This window comes from Equus przewalskii, chromosome 2 (assembly GCF_037783145.1).
Source record: "Equus przewalskii isolate Varuska chromosome 2, EquPr2, whole genome shotgun sequence".
Classification (NCBI taxonomy): Eukaryota; Metazoa; Chordata; class Mammalia; order Perissodactyla; family Equidae; genus Equus; species Equus przewalskii.
Window position 1 is genome coordinate 85,791,180 of NC_091832.1, and position 22,809 is coordinate 85,813,988.

The 22,809-nt window shown below is 39.1% G+C and overlaps 1 long non-coding RNA gene across 5 annotated transcripts in view; it reads left to right on the plus strand.

Annotated features, from left to right (window-relative positions):
* The window catches only part of LOC139082066 (uncharacterized), a 217,722-nt gene that overhangs the window by 168,797 nt on the left and 26,116 nt on the right, over positions 1 to 22,809 (plus strand). For 2 of the 5 annotated variants that reach the window (XR_011537769.1, XR_011537771.1), the window contains 7 exons: positions 7,640 to 7,685; positions 8,838 to 8,880; positions 9,375 to 9,598; positions 10,642 to 10,773; positions 11,221 to 11,322; positions 12,163 to 12,234; positions 13,527 to 13,661. This is a non-coding gene — a long non-coding RNA (uncharacterized lncRNA). Of the gene's footprint in view, positions 1 to 7,639; positions 7,686 to 8,837; positions 8,881 to 9,374; positions 9,599 to 10,623; positions 10,774 to 11,220; positions 11,323 to 12,162; positions 12,235 to 13,223; positions 13,350 to 13,526; positions 13,662 to 22,809 lie in introns of all 5 variants that reach the window. The other 3 variants (XR_011537772.1, XR_011537770.1, XR_011537773.1) reach the window with 3 other exon arrangements.

Below are 22,809 nucleotides of genomic sequence, written 5' to 3' on the forward strand. Positions count from 1 at the left end.
GCCAACAAGAACAGCCCAAATTGATCGAATATGAGGAGCCGTCCTGTAATAAGGTTTAAAGTGAAGTGATCGGAAATATTTTTTCCTTTAGAGAACACTTGAAAGGAAGGGCAGAAAGTGGGGAAGGCCAACCACCATGACTTAACTCCATCAAGAAACACTCCAAAGCAAGCGAGAATAGCCCAGACACAATTTTAGCACCTCTGGTTTTCAGAACACAGTTGGATATAATGTCAACACTGAGGAACTGACAGAATGAAGCTAACTGGTGTGAAAAAAACCCACCCACTCCTTCTGAAGAAGCTTCTAAGTACAGGTTGTCTAAACCTATTGATAAGCATGGATGCATTATTAATGAAGCCAGAAGCCTGTCTGGTGCTACTCAGATGGTTCAAGGATTTAGTAGGAAGTATTGCTGTGAAGCTCTGCACAAAATAATGACAGTGTCTGTCTTAAATCGAAACAAATGGCTGCTGGAGGCTCTTGGGAGCCTGGGAGTAAGCAGCTGCTTTCCAGAGAGAGGCAGGGGGCACCACCTGCTGAAGACAGGCGGGCAGGCAATGACCCACTGAATATTGACTACTTAATAATTCAGGATAACAGGAACCCCTGGCTCTTCAAACATGGCACTGCCCCTCCGTCATGGGCTTTTCATCACCCTAATGAGCTACTTGAAGAATTAGATGCTAAAATGTCTCCCAGGAATTCTCCAAAGCCTAGGACTCAGACTGCCCCAATGAAAAGTTCTTCTTTGCAACTAACCATTCGTTTTCTTGTTTTATCTCTCCCTTCCTTTCTCTTCTTTCTCCTCGTCCTTCCTTCTTGCTCTCTCTTCCTTCCTTCTCCCATCATTTTATTTCTTCCTTCCTTCCATTTATATCAAGAATACCAGGTAAAATACTAAGTTAGAAAAAAGCTTTAGAATCACATTTCTATATAAACTTCTGATATATTAAGAGAACAAGAAAAAGATGCATTGGGTGGTCTGATTAGGCTCCTAGGAGAAACATTTGAAGAACACTGTGTGCTCAACGGGACTTTTCTTTGGAGACTTCCATAGCGAAGCTTGCAGATGGATCCAACTTTCCTGTCACGTCATGCAGAAGGAGATAAACTCTTGGGTTCAGCAAAACAATTCCAACCAGTGGGACCTCCCTTAGGTTGTCACATGTAGAGCCTGATTCTCGTGACTCATATAAGTTATAACTGTAAAAAGGGATTTATGTTTTAATTGGTCACACAAAAGGAAAATGTTGGCAAAGTGATGTTTTCATTTATTAGTTGAATTACAATTTTCTTGGTGTTTTCCCCATTTGTTTAACAAGGATTTATTGAACCCCACAATGTGTTACACACAAGATTGGGTTCCGGGAATATAGTAACGGTGGTCAAGGCTGATCCTTGCTCTCATGGGGTTTATGCTCTCTTTGGAGATATACAGATAAACTCTTAAGCAGATATATAAAGGCAGCAATTACTGATTGTGCTAAGTGCTTTGGAGAATACAACAGGGTGTCATGGAGAGAACACTGGGGTTCGGGAAGGAGACTTGTACACGCTAGAGTTGTGAGGACAGTTTTGTGAGGTGGCATTTTAGCTGAGAAGAGACCTGACAAGAGAGAAGGAGCCAGCCTTGGAAGAAGTCAGAAGACAAGATTTCCATGAAGGAGGAAAGCAATTGTGGGGATTCTACAGCGTCCTGGGCCCTACCAGGAGGTTGTTATGGTTGGAGCATAGTGAGAGGGCAGGAGAGGGCATAAAATATGGTTGGAAATGTTTATCCTAAAGTACATAAGTCATTTCAGCATTACTGTATGTGGCTTTCCCAATATCCATTTCCCCCTCATTCCTTAGTAACAAAGTCATAATTTTATATCGAACAGTAATGTGCCTACGTGGAAGAAAACATTTCCTGTTTTTTTTTGCAGGTAAGGGTGGTTAATGAGATATAAGCAGAAAGCATTAAGACATTGAGTAGGATTTTTGAGAAATCCTTTTAGGAGAATTGACTCAGCTAGGAGACATGATCTTTCGCTCTTCCTCTTCTTCGTCTTTTTTCTTGCCTGGAATGTAGTTGTTGGGCTGGAGCTCCAGCATTCATGTTGGTTCATGTGTCAATCTTGAGAATAAGAGCTGTGAGGAAGAATGGTGGAGCACAAACTAGAAGAAGGAGAGTCCCTGTTGACTAGGGTGCCTCCATATTAGCCTATGAATGCCTAGCCCCCAACTTTTTTCATATGACAGAAAAATAAGCTCTATCTCATTCTAGCCAGTTCAACTTGGATTTTCTGCTTTATGTAGCTGAATATAACTCTTTCAGAAATGTAACACCTAGCGTTATTTTAGATTCTCCCATTTGGATTCAAATACTAGTTATCAGGAGAGAATAAATATGACATATTTTACTGGGAGAAGAGACATTGCTAAGATTAAAAAAAAAATAGAGGTATTTTGAGAAGGATTTTCCCAGTACTAATAATGTTTTTTAAAAAATATTTTCAGAGGGGCCGGCCCCGTGGCGCAGTGGTTAAGTTCGCATGGGCCCGGGGTTCGCTGGTTCGGATCCCGGGTGCGGACATGGCACTGCTTGGCAGCCATGCTGTGGTAGGCGTCCCACGTATAAACTAGAGGAAGATGGGCAAGGATGTTAGCTCAGAGCCAGGCTTCCTCAGCAAAAAGAGGAGGACTGGCAGTAGTTAGCTGAGAGCTAATCTTCCTCAAAAAAACCAAAAAAACAAAAAAAAAATATTTTCAGAGATGATTCATATGTGCATTCTTTCATCCTTTTTAACATTTAAAATGATATAACTTGAAAGATCTTGTAAGTAGAGAAATGAAAACTTCAAAAAGTCCAAAAAGCCAAGAGAGATTTTGTTAATTCTAAATTCCCACTCTTGGGGCCGGCATGGTGGTGTAGCGGTTGGGTTTGCACACTCCGCTTTGGAGGCTGGGGATTCGCCAGTTTGGATCCTGGGTGCAGACCTACATACCACTCATCAAGCCAGGCTGTGGTGGTGTCCCACGCAGAGGAACAAGAAGAACTTACAACTATGATATACAACTATGTACTGGGGCTTTGGGGAGAAAAAATAAATAAAGAAATAAAGAAAGAAATAAAGAAATTCAACCTCTTCCGAGTTTAATATATCATTACTTGTTATATCTATCTTTTTGAGCAGGAATTAAAGTAGGCCAGCTACTCATATTTACCTTTTACCAAATCATTCCAAAAGTTAGTTGTACAAAATTATTTTTAAAACTCAGTGGGTTTTCTTGGCTATGTCTTCCTTCTGTTAACATTAAGCACCATACTCCCTTTGAGAGCCCATGGGTCCATGTTATCATATCTGAGACGTCGTCATGTTTACTTTCTTATGATATCATTCACATTAGCAGTGACTATTGACAAACATTGATTCTCCATTTTCACCTGGATAAAAGTAAAAATGCAAAGGAGGAAACATAATTTTTGTCCTTAAGTTGCTATTATTTGCCAAATAGGCATTTGAATTATTACAATTAACTCACTTATTGTTAAAGTCTAACAAATACCAATGACTTTAGAGATTTTTATGAAAATTCTGATATAGAAAACCATTGACTTATCAGCTTTGTTTAAGAGAGGAAGTATCCTTTGTCTATTAAGTTATACAATTTATTTGCTGAAAGGAGGAACAGGGAGGGCATAAGTTAAATGTTGTTTAAAAACTGAAAAATTCAAACAAAGAAAAATACCCCAAACAATCAGAAGCGTGGTTCTGAAGGTAACAGGCTGTATACAACTAACCTTGGTGCAAACCAAGATGGGATTAGTACTACAAATAAAGTGGTGCTGAAACTCAAAGACAAGTTAATTCTGAATACAAGAGTCAAAGAAGACTCCTCAGATGAGGTGGCATTTGAACTGGATCTTGAAAGACAAGAAAGATTTTGAAAGTTTGCAGATTATGAGGAAACCATTCCAGGCAAAGGGGAGAGCATGACTGGAGATGTGCATAGGCCTGGTAATTTTGAGAGAACAAGGAAGGTTAGATTCTTGGAGACAGGGGATGGGAGAGTGGATGTGGTTTGGGACTTAGCATGGCTCTTGTTCTTCAAAGCTACGTCTTATGAAGGATACAGAAATGAAACCAACAAATGCCTAAGTGAGTGACAGTGAGGGAGGGTAGAATGAAAGGGGAAATAGGCTGTTACAAGAGAAAACAGCCAAAGTTGGACACTGCTCAGATGGGCTTCCAGGCATTTCAGCAACATTGAAACTGAGACATGAAAGGATCCAGCCATGTAACATCTGGGAAAGAGCATTTCAGGTAGAGGAAGCAGAATGTGGTGTGTTTAAAGGACTGAAAGTGTGTCTGAGAGGGGCTGAGTGTGTGAAGGGGGAGTGGCAGGAGGTGAAGTTGAAGGGGTATGTAGGAATCAGATCATCTCCAGCCTTTTGTGTCATGTAAGGAGCTTAGATTTTATTCTGAGTGTACAAGGAAACCACAGAAAGGATTTATGCAGGGAGGTGGCATGGTTTGGTTTATGGTTTACAAGATCGTTAACTGATACACGGAGAATAGATTGGAGAGGAAGCAAAGAGACTAGGAGGCCATTGCAAGAATCTGAGTGAGATATGGCAGTGGTTTAGGTGCGCGGGTAGAAGGGGTAGGAGGTGCAGAGGTGGTGACAGTGGATTTGAGAGTTATTTAGGAGGTAGAATCAAAAGAGTTCACTGAGGGCCGGCCCGGTGGTGCAGCGGTAAAGTGCACACGTTCTGCCTCGGCAGCCTGGGGTTTGCCAGTTCGGATCCTGGGTGCGGACACGGCACCGCGTGGCAAGCCATGCTGTGGTAGGTGTCCCACATTATAAAGTAGAGGAAGATGGGCACGGATGTTAGCTCAGGGACAGCCTTGCTCAGCAAAAAGAGGAAGATTGGCAGCAGTTAGCTCAGGGCAATTCTTCCTCAAAAAAATAAAAAAGTGTTCACCGAAAGTCTGGGTGTAGACTTGGGACAGTGGAGAAGGAGGAATCAAGTACAATTCCTTTAAAGTCCCATAACTAAAGTTATAGCAAAATTTTGGCAGTCACCGTATTCAGGAAGAGGTTATAAAAGAAACTGGAATTCTCTAGAATTTTCAAGATTCCTATTCTACTTACAAATTATAGAACAATAAACATAGGTAGTGATTCTGATGTTATAAAAGTTAGACCTATTTATATCATAGTCTCACTTCTAAGGACCCATCACACTAAAAATAAATTAATTTTTAAATGAATTAAACTTATTTAAAATTTGAAAGTGGATTCCCTAAAATAAATATAATACTCTGTGGTAGTTGTAGGTTAGTTTTTGGATTTTTCTTGCAATCCTTTTGAGTGTCTTCTTTATTTCAATTAAATTTTCATGTTGATTCTAACAATTTTAGCTTAATCTCTTTTTATTTGGTGTTAATGATGAAATGCTCATCCCTGAGATGGCAGTGGACAGATTCAGCTAGATAAGCGGATACCTCAAAACTAATTTTAACCATCTAACTATTTTTCCTACCAAGACTTGGACCCGATTTCTTATGAAGAACAAAGAAGACAAATTTTTTGCACTTCTCAGTTTGCACTTAATTCGGTGAAATGATGACCTGAGCCAACTCAAAAGGAGTAGAGAAGAATCCATATTGTTTGAGTCCTGTGAAGTCACCTATATAATTGATTATTGGCTAAAACCTATTTTTTTTTTAAAGATTTTTATTTTTTCCTTTTTCTCCCCAAAGCCCCCCAGTACATAGTTGTGTATTCTTCGTTGTGGGTTCTTCTAGTTGTGGCATGTGGGACGCTGCCTCAGCGTGGTCTGATGAGCAGTGCCATGTCCGCGCCCAGGACTCGAACCAACTAAACACTGGGCCGCCTGCAGCGGAGCGCGCGAACTTAACCACTCGGCCACGGGGCCAGCCCCGCTAAAACCTATTTTTAAATAGTCTACATATTACCGACTTATGCACTGACAGATTTTTAAATATCTGAGAAGCCATATATATATTTTTGTTTTCAAATTTCAAAACAAAAGTTTTCAAAGCTCAGGTAAATGAGAAGGTCAGTAATATTTTTCTTGACTACTCGTGTTCCACCACATAGAAAGAAGAATTCCTTTTGAAAGATGTATTTTTAAGTGTCTTTCAAAGAAGTTTGGATTTGGGCTCCTGGTGGTGCCCAGGAAGTGAAATGAACCATAAATGAGACACATCAAAAGTAACTTACAAAGAACTTTTTTAATATTAAAGTGATGAATCAGAGCTCAAATTAACAAGTAAAGGAGTCCGCCTATAATGAAAATCTTTTTCCAACATAACACTTCATTATAAAGGGAGTTTTTCTATAATAGAAGCAAGTGTAATTACATTTTTATATATAATTAGGACATTATTATCGTTTCACCATATCAAAGTTCATTATAAGACATCTCCGATACATTTTTCATAGAGCAAAAATAAAAAGAGAACAGGAGTCCTTCAATTAGACTCATATAAGGACATCCACAGAGACTCTGAGAAGCTGATCAAACAGCTTACTTAGCCCAAAAGGGACCAGGTAGAATCCACGTTGCTTTTATGACACAGAAGTTGCTTTTTTTTGTATCCTGTATAATTTCTAATTATAGTTTTTCGCTCCATTCCTATTCAACCAGGAGAAGCTAAAGGTGCAGGCTTCTCAGCTGGAACCCAACTTTTCCCAATGTTTCAAGCTGCTGTACCGCAGATCCTTGGTGTTTCCTCGGCTTGGCATAATTCTCCCTGTGCCGAACGCAAACACCTGCCAAGCCGGAGGGAATCTACAGACTGCTCTGTTTCACCAGTTCTATAAAAATAACTGAGGTTCCCTTCTTCCCCCACCCCCACCATCTTGTAACGTCTTTGGAAGATAATTAAAGTAGCTTCTAAAAAATAAGAAAGTTACACGTGTTAAAACAGATTATATAACAGCCATGTCTAGTGGAACATGAAAAATTTGTCATGTGTTAGGATTCGTAAATGCGCGTGCAAAATAAATTTTGACTTGTGGAAGTTAGTGTACTAACATGTAAAATGTTAATTAAAACATTTTTTATGCGTTATTTTACGGTGAATGTTGCTTTTGGAGCAGATGAAATGATGAAGACAGCATGATTTTGGGAATTGACTCGTACTTAATACTCTAAGCTCCGAATTTCTTCTTTTCAGCTTATTTAAGACCCCTCGCAGAGCAATGACCCCTGTGAATTTATCGTCTATGTTCAGCTTAGTTTTAAATTCTTCACCCTCTGCTTTACAAGCAGCATGTGTGAGGTGTGCCAGAAAAGGACTTCTTTCTGACCCTCCTAATTAGAGGACTGGAAGGTCAGCACTGGGAGCTGTAGAGAGCTTCCGCATTGCACAGAAGGGGAAACTGAGACACACAAAACGCCATCCCTGGGCCTGGAATTGGCAGGGACCTTTCTGCTCCATTCCATTCTGACAGCGTTTGTTGTGTTTCTCTGCAACTCTCACAGTTCCAAAGATTTAAAAAAAATTAAACCGTTATCTCCACTGCAATAAATAACACCTTTACTTTAAAGATATTTTGAATGTGTATGTGTTTATTTTATGGTATACCATCTCAAACTCCCCATCCTTTTTTTTTTTAGATAGCAGTTTGGTATGAAGTAATATATGTCCACAAATAAAATACAGGTAGGTTATCTCTGAAATTAATGATTCAGATGGTACTTCAAGAGTTCCAGGTTTATAATTTTAAATATCAATTTTTGTTATTAAACTACTACCAGAAACATCACAACTAATTAGGTTTTCTGATTAATAGAATTTAAATAAGTAGACAATTTTACCTGGCCTCTATAGATCCTTTTATTCTCTGTGTTTTTGACTCTTCTAGGTGCATAGTATTTCTTATAATATCCCCATAGATTGCATACTCAATGTTAAATTCTAAAGAACTCTAAAGAACCAGGTCATCCATGGATTTTAAATAACGTTTTTATCACTTAAACCACACTCCTTCTCCAAGTAAGTGATAACTCATAGATGTCAAAATTGTGATGCTGCCGCCCTGGGGTGTAGTGAGCAAGTTTGGCACGCTCTGCTTTTGCTGCCTGTGTTCACGGGTTCGGATCCCCGGCTCGGACCTGTGCTACTTGTCAGTCATGCTGAGGCCTCGACTCACAGATAAAGTGGAGGAGGATTGGCACAGATATTAGCTCAGGGCTAATCTTCCTCAGGGGGAAGAAAAATTGTGATGAACTAGTTTGACCATTCACTCGTATAGCTGTAAGTATAGTTGTTTAGACAGAGTGAATCCTATTAAAAATTAACTTATCTCCCTAATTTAATAAACTGCATTTAGTGATCAGTAGCTTCTTACTGTAGTCCTGTTCCTGCCTGTAATCCTGCCATGTATGTGATTGCATCCTCACTGTCTTATGGACTAAATCTTTATCAAAAAAAGCAGCCAGTATTTCTGTACTCAAGTAGCTTTCTGCTTATTCCTTTTGAATGTTCATGAGATTTAGTTGTAAATATTAGAATTTTCTATGAGAAATTATTTCTTGGAGTCAGACACTTTCTTCTTTCTCTATTCAGACTAAAATACTAAATATTAACATGATAGTAATTAAGATGATAGTCTCTGTTAGTGATTCTTAAAGTAAGGGGGGAAAAATCTGAGAAAACACCTTCTCATTCTTTGCCTTCTAAACTTAAAATCCTTAAGTTAGCATAGAGATGAGTCACAATTCCCTTCAATTAATCTAAAAAAAATAATCTTTCAGGTACATTATTTAAATATTGCAAGTTAAAATTCTAAACATCAACTCTTTTTCTTTTTAGCTAAAACAAAATTCATAGTCTGTCGAAAACAATCAACAGAAGGGTGAGTAAATCAAATATTGGATTAATTTTATTAAACCTTTACATATGATCAAATTACGTAACTACCGTCCTATCTCACACTGAGTAAACGCTTTGACGGAAAATGAACGAGTTCATATCATGGACAGCACTGGCCTCCAGCTGCGTTTCTGTGCCTGAAGGTCCAAGTTTTGAAGCTGTCTCAAATGAACTCAGCCTGTCAGAGAGGCCCCTCCACACGAACTCGTGTGTGTTCGGTTGTAATCGGTTTTGCCTGCTCTGACTTTTCAAGGTTCATGTGCTGTTTGTACATTCACCTGCATTTGTTTATCTATATTTCTTCCACTTTACTGTAGGCCCTTTGAGGGAGGAAGTTTATTTTCCATTTGATTTATACCTTTCCATGGTAGCTGGTGGAGAGCTCTGCCCACCACAGGTCTTCAGTAAACATTATTGGTTCATTTTCTAACTGCTGGTTACTATTACATTATGATTTTTTTGTTTGTTTTATTTTAGTTCTGTGGTACTACCTCCCAAATAAGCTGAAAACTTCTTCCTTTTAAAATCCTGTGAACGCTGGTGGGGACGACTGGGACTGAAGGACTAGAATGTACTGTGAAGTCCCCTCTGCATTTGTGATAAATACCGTCCAAGTTTTCAGATGTCTTCGTAAGGAAATGTCAAGGATGTGCTTCTTATTTACAGCAGAGGCACCCTTTCACAAATCAAAGAAAGCACAGGTTTTCCCACTTTGCTTTCGGAATACGGGGCCGGGTGAAGCACCCCTTTTAGCTTATCAAAGAACTGATCACTCGCTCACAGTCTGAAGTTCTGCAGATTCATATTTAATTATGTTGGCCAATTATTTTGCTACACTCACAGAAGGGGGAGGATGGTGACATAGAAGAGAATTCCCAGACCACATAAACTATTGCTATCCCTCCCAGCCATCACTGCCATACTATCTGCATATTCTTGTCTCTTCTCTTAAAAAAATGAAACTTTCATCTGTGAAAAGAAGAGCATTAAAATAAAGTGCAACAGAAGGAAGCTGTATTGGCATTGGCATTGGGGGATAGGTTGCAAGTGCTTGCAGTTTAGAAACGCATTTTTTGCTTCTCTAGGAGAAAAATTCTTGAGCTTATTGTATTTACAGTAGAAAGCTCTAGAAATGTTTTTACAACCTTGACCCAAAATTGGATTGATTTATTACACTTGGAAGTGGGAACTCTGCTCTTTTTAACCTATAGCTCTTTGAGGTTAATATTATTTTTCACAAAGAATGTGTGTATTATATGCATATTTCGTTTCAAGTGGTGGCTATGATTGGAATAACATTCAAGTTGGATTTAAAAGCAGGCTTTGCACCACTTAATGAAGTGACCAATTCTCAATTCAATATGCTATTTTCTTGTGCAAGAAAATAGAAACTTTATGAATGATAAATTTACGTATCTAAATCTATTCCCTTTTTTAATATTTCTGGCCCTAGGTTAGGGGCAATTTACAAAAGGCTAAGACGATTTTGTTTTAAGCTTTACATTTGTGATTTCATCTTTGTTGAGATAGAGTAAATCCTGTTATGATTCTCCAAGTGAGAGTCTAACTTATTTCTACTCTAGAAAATTAGGCAAATGATGGTGCACTATCACTCACAGGAGTAGACCTTTTTATTTGTCTGTACAACCAAAGAAATCTACTTTAAATGTTTTTTCTTCTGTGAGACCTGCTCTTAAAAAGCTCTCTCTCCAACTCTCTACACCAGACTGTGTGTATTTTGCAGTCATCAAGCCATCCCTTCGCTTATGCCTGCTTTCACTCGGATAGATGCCCAAGGACGACCACAATGCTAATAGCTGCTCTCGGGGAGCTCCCAGCCTGGCTGTAAAACTCCCGAGAAGAGCACAGACATAAGGTTAATGCTTTCATTACTTCAAAAGCAGTGTTTGCTTGCTTCTCCCCCATCCTCCTCCAGGAGAGTTGCTTTGCCCGTGAGATTTGCCCTGGGGTTGAAACACTGCAGCAGCAGTGGTTCTGGTGGACGGAATTCCTTCTCCAAGAGATGATGCAGCCCTGGCTCCGGTGCTGAGATGTTGCCTCTCAAGGGCAGCTTGGACAGCTGTCATGGCCAGCTCATCTCTTATCTTTTCTGACCTCTTCTGACCTCATTTCATCCATAAGTAATGTCTGAAGTTTCATCCAGTAGAACATGCTGCTGCTCCAATAATCTGATTATTAGGGCCCACATCGACCAGTTGGCCAAATGAGCATGGCAAGCAATCTCTCCCAGACGTCCTCGGTGCTTGACAGATGGCTGTGTCAATTGTGTTTAAAGACACTGTGTGCCCCTTTTCCCTTTTAGGCCCTTTAAAAGTTATACCAGCCAAGTGGAGTGAGAGAGAAGATCCAGACAGCAAGACAGATATGAAGCTCAAAAACCACAAGAGGAAATAATGGGCAGATGGTATAAAAGGATATGATTCAGATTGGGGCAGTGGGTAAATTCAGGACATCGTCCGCGAATGTGGTCTCAGCTATATCCTTTTCCACTCATTCTAGTCCTTTTATCTTAAATCCAGGATCCCATTCTCCCATCCAGCACTTAGATGTGATTTTAAAAAGCCCTGCTCGAGTCAGACACAACTCCTAGATTGCACTTGCCACTTGCTGCTCAGCAGGGTGTCCTTGTGCAGGGCACAGACTGCTCAACTGTCCCTGTCAGCCACGTTTGCCTATTGCTTCTTTAGTAACATCAGCAGAAGGCAATAGCTCTCTTCTCTTGCAGCATCAGGAGCTCACCACCCCAAAAGCACAAGGCCTCGACAGTCACTCCCCAAAGCAACTCTGCCATGTGACCACATAGACATGCTGTGTGTGTCACTTGGAGGCCAAGAGATGCGCCTTATAGACCACTACCTATATAACACATACTTAGTTTTGTTTCTACAGAGGGATGGGCACTTGTTTCTAAATAGCACAAGAGAGTAACTTTTTTATTGTTTACAATAAACTGGTCACTTCCCCTGTTTCAAAATAAAAATAAAAAGGTTATCTTTACACTCTAGCAACTATTTTAAACAAATACAATGCTTTGCTACAATCTGTGGAGGTTTTTTTGCACTCCAGTTTTGTCACTCATTGTGTTTCATTCATTCAGGAAAAGATGGCACGTGTGTGTTATCTTGAGCGCTCTATTTAGGCGTGGTGAGAGGTAACACAGTGCATGAGGGGATGGCTGCTATCTGTGTTCATAAAGCTCCACACGGAAGAAGAAGAATGACCTTTCTTTCCTGTTTCTTATTAGACCCTTATGAGCTGAGTTCCTTTACCCAGAAAGAAGCATGGGATGGGATTCTCAGCAAGTTGCCCACGTCAGGTAAGATAGTGGAGGGGTGGGGTAACGAGGTGGCTACTGGCAGACATTTTGAGCTGAAGCTCAGTTCTGCTAATCTAAGTCCCTTAAAGTGTTTCTTGAATCCAGCTGCTTTTCTTCAGCTGACTATCGTCATCACAGTTTGGAAAACTGCACGCTTTCTAATGGTCTCCTTGCATCAGCCTCTTCTAGAGGAGCCAATGTTCTTTCCTTACAGCTATTAGAGTTGTCATAACAGGAGATCAGATTATGTTACACTTTCCCTTTGCTAGAAGCTTCCAGTTGGCTTCTTGTTGCCTATAGGGTAAATTCTAAATGCCTTAGGTTAGCAGATAAGGCCTTGTAGAGTCTGCTTAGACCTACCTGCCTAGTGTCATCACCTGTCATTCTGTCCCTCCCTTCTCTCCCCACCCCGCCCCCACACATACGGCCTACACTCTGGCCTCGCTGACAGTCTCACCTTTGCCCAATGCTGCTGCTCATCCATGACTCCACGCCTCAACACCCGCCTCTTTGTCCAACTAGTAAGCTTCTCTTCACACGTTAAAGATGCAGACCCCAGAGCCCTCCTCCTCATGTCCTAGGGCCCTAGCAAAATCCCTGGCATGGGAGCAGCATGCTAATAAATGCTTCTTGATGGAATGGACATGTGAAAGAGAAATTGGTTGTGCCTGCTCCAAGGCCTATGTCATGCATATCCCTTTTAATTCATTGTTTAAAAGAGCTCAATGATAGGATCATTCCATAGATGTGAGCATCTGACCACCTCTGGCACACACCACATTCACCATCTGGAAAAAGAAGCTAGTGACGCTTTGAATATAGCTACAGAAAGCAAAATTCTGTGTACAATCAGATTACTTCTTAAGCACACAAACTTCATCCCTGATTTCGCGTAGCTCTCACCTTATTAGCACTTGGTTCAGGCCTCTCTGTTCAGAGTCACTAGGAATCCTTATTTTCCCTGTTATTATTTTCCTCTTGCTTCGAAGAAGTACCACAGTGCTGTTTGGGTGATTGTTGCTCTGTGATGCCAAGATCTTTTAGAACAATGCGATGATGCCTGTTCGTACCTACTACCACTGAGACAAGCCCAGAAGTTAAATTATGAAGCAAATGTAAGCTTTGAAGAAATTTTTATTTAATCTGTATTCCCCTGTTTCATCTGCACATCCATCCAGCACAATCTGCATCATTATTAGCCACATCAACTTGCTAAAAAAAAAAAGAGTAAAAAGCAAGACATCTGTGTTATAGCATTAATATATTCAAAGGTTTTTACTTTCATCTTGCAGGCATTAACAGTGTGTAAATGCAATGTAAGCGCAACTTACAACAGTACGAAGTTAGCAGAAGAAAAACGTACTTAGGAGCCTAGAAAAAGAAGAGGGGCTTATAAAAAAAAAGAAAAAGAGAGAGTGAGAGAAAAGGTATGTTTGTGTGCAGGGGACAACCAGTTTGGGAATTATGTGAAAAGCAGAGTTTTATCTATACATAGAGTATTTTGCCTATTGCTGTTCCATATCTTTATTTCTAATTGCTAGCACAATTTCTAAGGCACTGAGGCAACCCTGAAGCGGTGTGCTGAAGGTGTGTTTGTGCTGCTATGCCCTCTGGCTTGGCTGCCAGCCTATTCCCTTAGATCAGAGCCAGAAGGCAGACTGTTTTCGAATACCGATCACCTCACCCGGACCTAATCCTTTGAGTTCTCTTTGGCATCTATTCCTTCTGCCAGTTTCCTCTTCTGTTCCTCTCTTTTCTTCTGAAGTTGACAACAAAGACATCCTCAGGGCCCTCCTTGATGTAAGACCACTCTTGATGTTATTACAGTGTGTTTTTTTTGTACCCTAAAGTTGTGCTACTTTTATATTCAGCTAGCACAATATTTGCACACCAGAAGATAAAGAAAATGTGAATATGTTACACAGAGTGATAGTTTCTTTTTAATTTGTACCCCTCAGTGTTTTTTGATGTAAACCCTTTCCTTTCACTGTCACTCATCTACATACCTGATCAAGAACCTGAAGGTCTCTCTTTATAGACGATGTTCCTTCTATACCTTAAATTGGCCTGACCTGCCACTTTTAATTTTAAAAATACGGCTGTACGAGATATGGATGAATATGGAATGTCTATGAAGCACAAAACTTTTGAACGGTTCCTGTCCTCTGTGATAGTGAGTTTTAAAAGGGAAATCTCCAAAGAGCTAATTAGTAGACAAGTAGAGCTCAGCCTGAACAAAGCTGAAAAGATAGCAGATAACTAAAAGGACCTGGCCATAGCTGACAAAAATCAAAGCCCTGACAGAGAGCTGGCAGTAACCTTGGGCTGCTAACTGACAGGGATAATAAAAAAAAACCCTCTGAACCTGGCGGAGAGTGACAGCCCCACGATAGGCTCTCAGAAGAGCACAGTATCTCCGCCACAAGGAAGCAGTAATCTTCCAGCAGGCAAAACCAGAGGCTCCTCTCGCCCACCTCAACTCCAAAGGATGTGAACTGGCTCCGACCACCACTCATGGAGGAGAGACAGAGAGATGACGCCCAGGAGCTTTGAAAAGTTCCCTGAAATTCCAGGCTAGTAGCTAACTTGAATGTAGGAAGTCTTTCTGGAGTGGTGGGAAGAATATGGGGTAGCCCAAGATAGAGAAGGAGCCAGGTTGTTGCCGGCGGCTCAGGAAGATGAGCAGTGAAGAAAAGCCAAGGGAATGTGCTAGTTGAAAAAAGCCAATGCAGGCCAGGTCTTAAGGAGCCCAAAGGGTGACAAAAATGGTTGGAAATAAAGGAATGGCCCTGGAAAGAAACTTGAGGCACACAATGACAGAAGGAAAGTAGGAATCAAAGAAAAGAATAACAGCAAGGCAATAATAGTTCCTCCTTAGAAAACGTAGTTGCTAAGAAGGAGTGTGGAACAGAGAGCCACATTTTAAAACCACTAGAAGCGAGAGAAAACAGAAAAATCATGATCTTTAAAAAACCCTTTTGGATCCTGGGCGCGGACATGGCACCGCTCGTCAGCAGATACTGAGGCGGCATCCTACATGCCACAACTAGAAGGACCCACAACTACAATATACGACTATGTACTGGGGAGATTTGGGGAGAAAAAAGCAGGGAAAAAAATTAGCAACAGCTGTTAGCTCAGGTGCCAATCTTTAAAAAAAAACAAACAAAAACCTCTTTAATTCACTAAGAAGAGAGAAGACGTTCTGGTAGGTTTATATGAGGTTTAGACACTAATGAGCCCTATTCTCAAATCCCGAGGGTGCAAAGTTCATGAGAGGTAAGAAAGGATGCTTCCGTTAACTGAGTGATGGTGTGTGTTTATGAGATTCCATGATATATTTCTGGACATAGCAACAAGTCTATTTAGGAAAGAAGCCAAGCCCTAACAAAACGCTACAACTTCGAGGAGGGTGAAACTTGAAAGCAAGCACTTAAAAAGCATTCTGCTTTGAAACCCAAACGCTGATAAGATGCATTCAGTGGTTTTCATTATCCCTAAATAAGGTCTTCGTTCCAGTCAAGTTCTTCTGGTTCTACATTTATTCTTCCTCGAGATATTAAAATCAAAATCTTTACTGATGTTGTAGCGCTTGAAGACGTGCTCAGTGATTGCAGACCCCAGGGATGTCATCCCAGGAGGGAAACAGGCAGCAAGGCCAGGTGAAAGCTTTAGAAGGGTAAACCTGAGGGATTTTTTAAAATGAAGGGCATATAAATATGCTTAAATTCAGGGAAAATGGATCCTGATTTTCTTGCTCAGACTTCAGCATCTGCAATCATATACTTCAAAATGTATATTGTACTTATATAATTATATTTTTATGGTAAATGTTACTATGTTTATGATTTATCTTAGGAGTGTCACTGACTCCTCCTTGCACCACAATCCTATTTCACAAAGAACACGTTTGACAAGTTAAAAAGCTTGGTTTGGCTCAGAATGAGTCTGATCTCACATGTCTGTCTGACTTTGACACGAGCGACAGATAATTGAGAAAGATCTTCCTGAGTCAAGCAAATATCTGAAGACTTGGATCCTGGAAAGTCTGCCCCATCTTAAACTTGATCCAAAGGAATAATTTTCTCTTTTCATTTGGGATCAAGATTCAACATCTATTTTGGAAAAATAAATGTATATCAGAACAGGGTATTTTTTAAATATATCTGCTCATATTCTAATATCATTATTTTCGTGGTAGAAATATAGATAATTTCTTTCTTTCTCTTTTTCTCTTCCTTCCATCCTTCCTTCCTTCCTTCTTTCTTTTTTTGAGTCTCAATGTATAATTTGGAAGTAAGGAAAAATGATGTTGAGATCTTTTAAATACGTTTGTTAATATGATTTTCTTTTGTTTCTTTTTAAAGACTTAAAGTGTTTGTTTTTTAAAATCCGTGTTCCTCAGTAGAGACTATATTTTACCAATCATTAAAGTGCATTTAGACAATCCTTAAAAGCTAAGGATTATGTCACTTAGATTGGAGTAAGGATTCTTGATGGGAAATTTTCTTTATATATTTTTGTATTGGAGAAATTATGTATATTTCCACAAGTGGAATGTGACAAGGAACTTATCTATAAAGTTGATGCTTATAAGAAGACTAAGACCTATGGTTATAGAATAACTTTTTCTAGGCTTCCTTTAAAAATGATTTAGTTTTCTTTTTTCCATGATGAATGGTATGATTCTTCCTAGATATAGAGAATCCTTCATGATTATTTTCTTATTTAATTATACAGGATTCTGCCTTGTGAAACAGAATATGTTAATTAAAGATCTTGAGTATAAAGTGAATTTACTCAATCAAATTAACTTGAAAAAACTAGTTGAATTAAGTAAAACAGTTATGCTGAGAACAAGTAGTTGAATTCTATCAAATGCTACTTCTAAAAGAATTATTTTAATGATTTTCTCCAAAAATGCTACTTATAAAAGAATTATTCTAATGATTTTCTCCAAAAATAAATGGTGGTCAAATTACTCCCTTTATGCCATCTCAGACTGTGTGAACATCACTGAAATAGAATAAAAGATGGTGTACATAAAAGTGATACAGAGAAACTTGTCCACCAAAGTCACAAAAGATGAAAATTTAGAATACTTACCTTTTTAAAAAGTATATACCATATTTTAAAAGCATTTGTGAAAACTATCGCTTTGGGGTATTTTTGAGTAATTGCATTAAATAGCCAACCACTTTTTTTTTTCTTTTTGATTAATGTGAACAGAGGGAGGGGTAAGAAGGGAAAGAAAAAGAGAGAGAGAAAGAGAGAAATTTCATCTATTCAGTCCAAAGATGTTAAAAACTATTCCCACCATATGAGGCCTTTTTAAAGCAATATAAGTGAAGAATTCTCTTGCTATAGCCAAATCTACTTTTACAGTTTGAAAAAGGATAGTTGTGCACATGACACAGCTTTTATTGTCCTTTGTCATCTAAAACATGATATATTAAATTTCTTTTTGTCTTTTAAGCTTCGTGGGATTAGGAATAAAATACATAAACTGAGGGACAGTAGTAATATTTCCTTATCTAACTACTGTGACTCTGTAGGTTTCTCTTTTCTCAGCTATCTTATTTGCAAAACAGTGATTCCAATTAGAGATGAAAAACGCATACAGTTAAAAAATAAAAGGTAGCAGACTACTGCTTGTAATGATTACCTTAGATAACCCCGAGCTTTTCCCACTTCTCAAACACGTGCATCATCACTAATGGAATCCACTACAAGATCTCCGATTTGTGGCAAATATGAATAATTATGGTGTTTAAATTTAGAACTATACTCTGAGAATTACATTTTGTATATCTATTGTAACAATTTCCTTCTTAGTGTGCCTCATATAAATGTTTGTTGATTATTTTTCAATTGTACAAATGGCAAAAAGTAGGAAGTAGGTGTGTTAGTGGGGTTTTAAAGTCCAAGATTTCCTGATTCCCAGTTTATTCATGAGATCATCATCCTGATGACTCAATTGCCTCTTGAGTCCTCTGAACATACTGACGGGAAATGTGCAGTTTCCTCTTTTTCATAAACCGTCATAGAATAATATTTAATATTAAATTGAAAAATTTTTTATTTAAAAATTTAATTTTCCAACATGATAAACTGATGCCTTTTAATATAATTACTTCAGAGTTAACTTTCCTGGGTGAAAATGAGCATACTATGCTTTTCTTTAGGTAATTCTTTTCCATATTTTATCATCAAATCAAATGATGTATATACCACAATTTGATTGAATAATGCTCACAGTAAACACCAACAATGGGTACACTCAGCTCTGGATTGAAAGCAGCGTAAATGCAGCAGCTGTTCTATGCAAGAGGCTAATTATGCATGATAAGTGTCTAATTGGAGAGCAAACACAAAGCTCATTTCATCTAAAAAGCAATGAAATTGGTGTGACACTCAATATTTCTCTTATGGGTTTTTCAATTGACCTTACTAAATCTGAAAATGAGGACTGAGTGAATGCCACTCTATACTCTTGGCTCTGGCATCAAGGAAGGGGGTAAATTTTCCTTTGAGAAGGGCTTATGACTTGTGCATGCAGCTGAATGCTTCTGAGTACCTTACTATCTAAATAGGATTTCTTGGTTCTGTACCGAGGTGTTATGCATTGTAACTGAAGGCCAGTTACGTCTTTCCTCAACATCCTTGCAAAATATAAAGGTCCTCAGTGGTGCAAACATGTTGACAGATTCAGAAAATCGACAACAGACTTCTCCTTTAACTACTTGTCTCATACTTCTGAAATATCATGGTTGAATACCTCTGATAAAATAAATATTTTAAGCCGGACTAAATATAAAACGTTACTGATACTGCTGCCTTCTTTACATTTCATAAATTATTTCAAAGAAGCAGCATCTACTTGCACCTGGTTTCTCACATTCTAAGGAGGCCACATTGAGTCATACACCACTTCAGAATCCACAGGGGCCAATCTGCACCGCACCGTGGTCTGTAGACACCCAGCTCTGTGATAACAGACAGTACTTCCGTCTTGCTCATCATTCTGCCTGAAATGTCTATCCCAGTACCTGGCACATAGTTGGAAACCAAAAGAATATGTTTTGGGTAAGAGAATGAATGGGTGGAAAGAGAACAATTATGGTTATCCAATTGCTTTGAGCTCTAATGATGTCATACGTAGGTAATGGGGTGGGCAATTTCTTATGATTTCCATTTTTTCTAATCATTTTTGTGTTTTCTACAGAGGATATAGCATAACATATCACACATGATGAGGGGAGACCCTTAGAGGCTTAAATCATCCAGGTTGATGTGCTATCACCGGGTAAATGGCGTGACCACTTCGAAGAAAGAACACATACTTTTGAAACAGATAGACTTAGCCTTGTATCCCAAGATTCTTGAACTTTCTGACCCCCAGGTCCTTTGTCTTAAAATGCTCACCGTGAATAGTTGTCTTATTAGATGAGAAAATAAATATAAGCTCTCTAGCATCATACCAAACAACATATAGTAGGTCTGGATTACATACTGGCTACTCAACTCCCCTTTATAGCTATATATAGATTATGGATAAAATATATAGAGAGATATATTTATATAGAGATAAATTACAGCTATATTTTATCGAGAATTTGAAGGAAAGAATTCTTAAAAATGTGTTAAAATGTAACCTTTTTTAACTTCACTGTAACCTGTGAATTATGCGTCATTCTGCAGTTTTCACTTACAGCTTTGGACGGCCTATCACTGCTTATTTGATCTAGTCTTTCTACAAAACATATAAACTGACTCTTGCCTTAGATGAACTCATCCAAATTAGGCATAGACACATAGACATAGACTTACAGCAAGAACAGAAACAGTTACTTAAAGGAAATCAACATTAAACTCAATGGGCCATATTAAGCCTACACTGAATGCACCTGAGCTGCACTCTCCTTTGACAGGGTAATTGTAGGGCCGAGGAGTGAGGCTGAAGGCTGAAGTGATTGCACAGATGGTGGGAGGGTGGAAGACAGGTGTTTGAATAGACACACTCTTCCCACTAGGTCTGTCCAACTCAATGATTCTCAATATATTTTTCTTGCCCCACAAGTTCCATTTTTATTCATATTGGTTCTGCAGATGGCCACTGACTAAACAATACAAAAGACAGTAGACTATGTTTAAATATTAAACATGACATTGACATGGGCTGATCTAGTTATTGGAAAGATAATTGTGTACATTTGTGATGAGAGGAGTAAGTGTTTAATGCCATTAGTGGACATGAATTCTGAAAGCTACGAGCAGGTTTGGCTGCCAGAAGAGAATCAGCAAGTTCTAACAACTCTATTTGATCAATTATATTAGAGTTAACAGTGCATTGTCTTCTCTTGTCCCTATCACCACCAGAAAGGAACAAGCATGAGTGATAGCACAGCTTATGTCAGTATCTGTAAAATAATATTTTGGCTTATAGGGAGACAACTGGAAGCTGAATTAGATTGAATCTGGCCCTGCTGGAGACCACTTCAACCTAATTGGCAGCATTTGGTCAAAAGTCCTTGAGGCAGTCATCCAGAGATGTTTGAAACCATTCATGGCTCTGAGGAGTATAGATTTTGGATGCCATTGTGTCAGAATAGAGCTTGAGGGACTGGTGACTAGCCTGAAAAGGGCTGCAATTGCACATCAGGAGAGGATAATATGAGACTTACTCTGAAGAAAGTAATGTCAACGAAGTAGAGAACTAAAGATATTAATTGTCACTTTTATTTTATACAAAGTGCTAATAATGCTTCTCTTTATTCCAACTACATTCTGCCTTTCAGCTAGATTTCATCTTAACTAAAAAGGAGTGCAAATCCTCTGCTTACAGCAGTTGAAAAGGTTTTGTATACTGAGCATCATATTGCTTTCATGGAGGACAGCAGGCACTATTTTACATATGGAAGACTCACAGGCTTGCTATTTCTATCCCTACTATTGGTGCTGCAAAACAGAGTCCATTCAGAACGACGCTAGCCAGCTGGGAAGCAGAAGGGATTCTCTCTCTCATCTCTGCAAATAAATGCATAGAAAGTATTGCATGTGCTCTACCTGAGGCTGACTCCTTCAGATTGTAAACAAGTCTAGGATGTTGGAAATGCAAAACTCGTTTACCCTTCATCCAACATGTTGAGTGCATTTCACGTGGCAGGAACCATGGCGGGCACTAGAGAAAGAGTGATGGGTAAGATGGAGCTGGCCTGTTTTCATAAGACTTACAACCAGCTATGGGTCAGAGACAGCAAACAAATAGGTACACAAATAAACATTAAAAAATAGAGCTGTGACTTGATGTGTAGAAGAAATAAAACATGCAATGGGCACATGTAACAGAATGACCTGGTCTAAGCTGGTCAGGCAAAGCTTCTCTGAAGAAAACAGTATTTATGCTGAGACAGGAAGCATGAGTATTAGTTAACCTGATGAAGAATGTGGAAGAGCATTCCAGTTTTGAGACTGAATTATGTGAAGGCCCTGGAATAGCATATCTGAGAAGAAAAAGGAAGATCAGCATATTTGAACATAAAGATGAGATATACAGGGGCAAGATAGTGTAAGTCCTATAGGAACTTAGGTTTCTTTCTTTTTTTAAAAAAAAAATGTTTATTTTTTTCGGAGGTGCATCATATTTCAAATTCTGTATACGTTACATCATGTTCACCACCCGAACACTAATTATAGTGCACCCCCTCACATGTGACCCTAATCACACCTTTTGCCCTCCCCCCCTTCCCCAACGGTAACCACCAGTCCAATCTCCAATGCTATGTGGGTTTTTTTTTTTGTCGTTTTTATCTTCTACTTATGAGTGAGATCATATGGTATTTGACTTTCTCCATCTGACTTATTTCACTCAGCATAATACCCTGAAGGTCCATCCATGTTGTCACAAATGGCCAGATTTCGTCATTTCTTATGGCTGAGTAGTAGTCCATCATGTATAAATACCACATCTTCTTTATCCATTCGTCCCTTGATGGGAACCTAGGTTGCCTCCAAGTCTTGGCTATTGTGTATAATGCCGCAATGAACATAGGGGTGCAAGTATCTTTATGCCTTTGTGTCTTCAAGTTCTTTGGATAAATACCCAGCAGTGGAATAGCTGGATCATAGGGTAGATCTATCCTTAATTTTCTGAGGATACTCCAAACTGCTTTCCATAGTGGCTGCACCAGCTTGCACTGCCACTAGCAGTGAACAAGGGTTCCCTTCTCTCCACACCCTCTCCAACATTTGTCATTTCCTGTCTTGTTAATTATAGCCATTCTGACCGGAGTGAGGTAATACCTCATTGTAGTTTTGATTTGCATTTCCCTGATAGATAATGACGTTGAGCATCTTTTCATATGCCTGTTTGCCATCTGTATTTCTTCTTTGGAGAAATCTCTGTTCAGACCTTTTGCCCATTTTCTAATGATTGTTGGTTTTTTTGTTGTTGAGCTGTATTAGTTCTTTGTATATTTTGGATATTAACCCCTTATCTGATATATGGTTTGCAAAGATCTTCTCCCAATTGTTAGGTTGTCTTTTCGTTTTGTTGATGGTTTCCTTTGCTGTGCA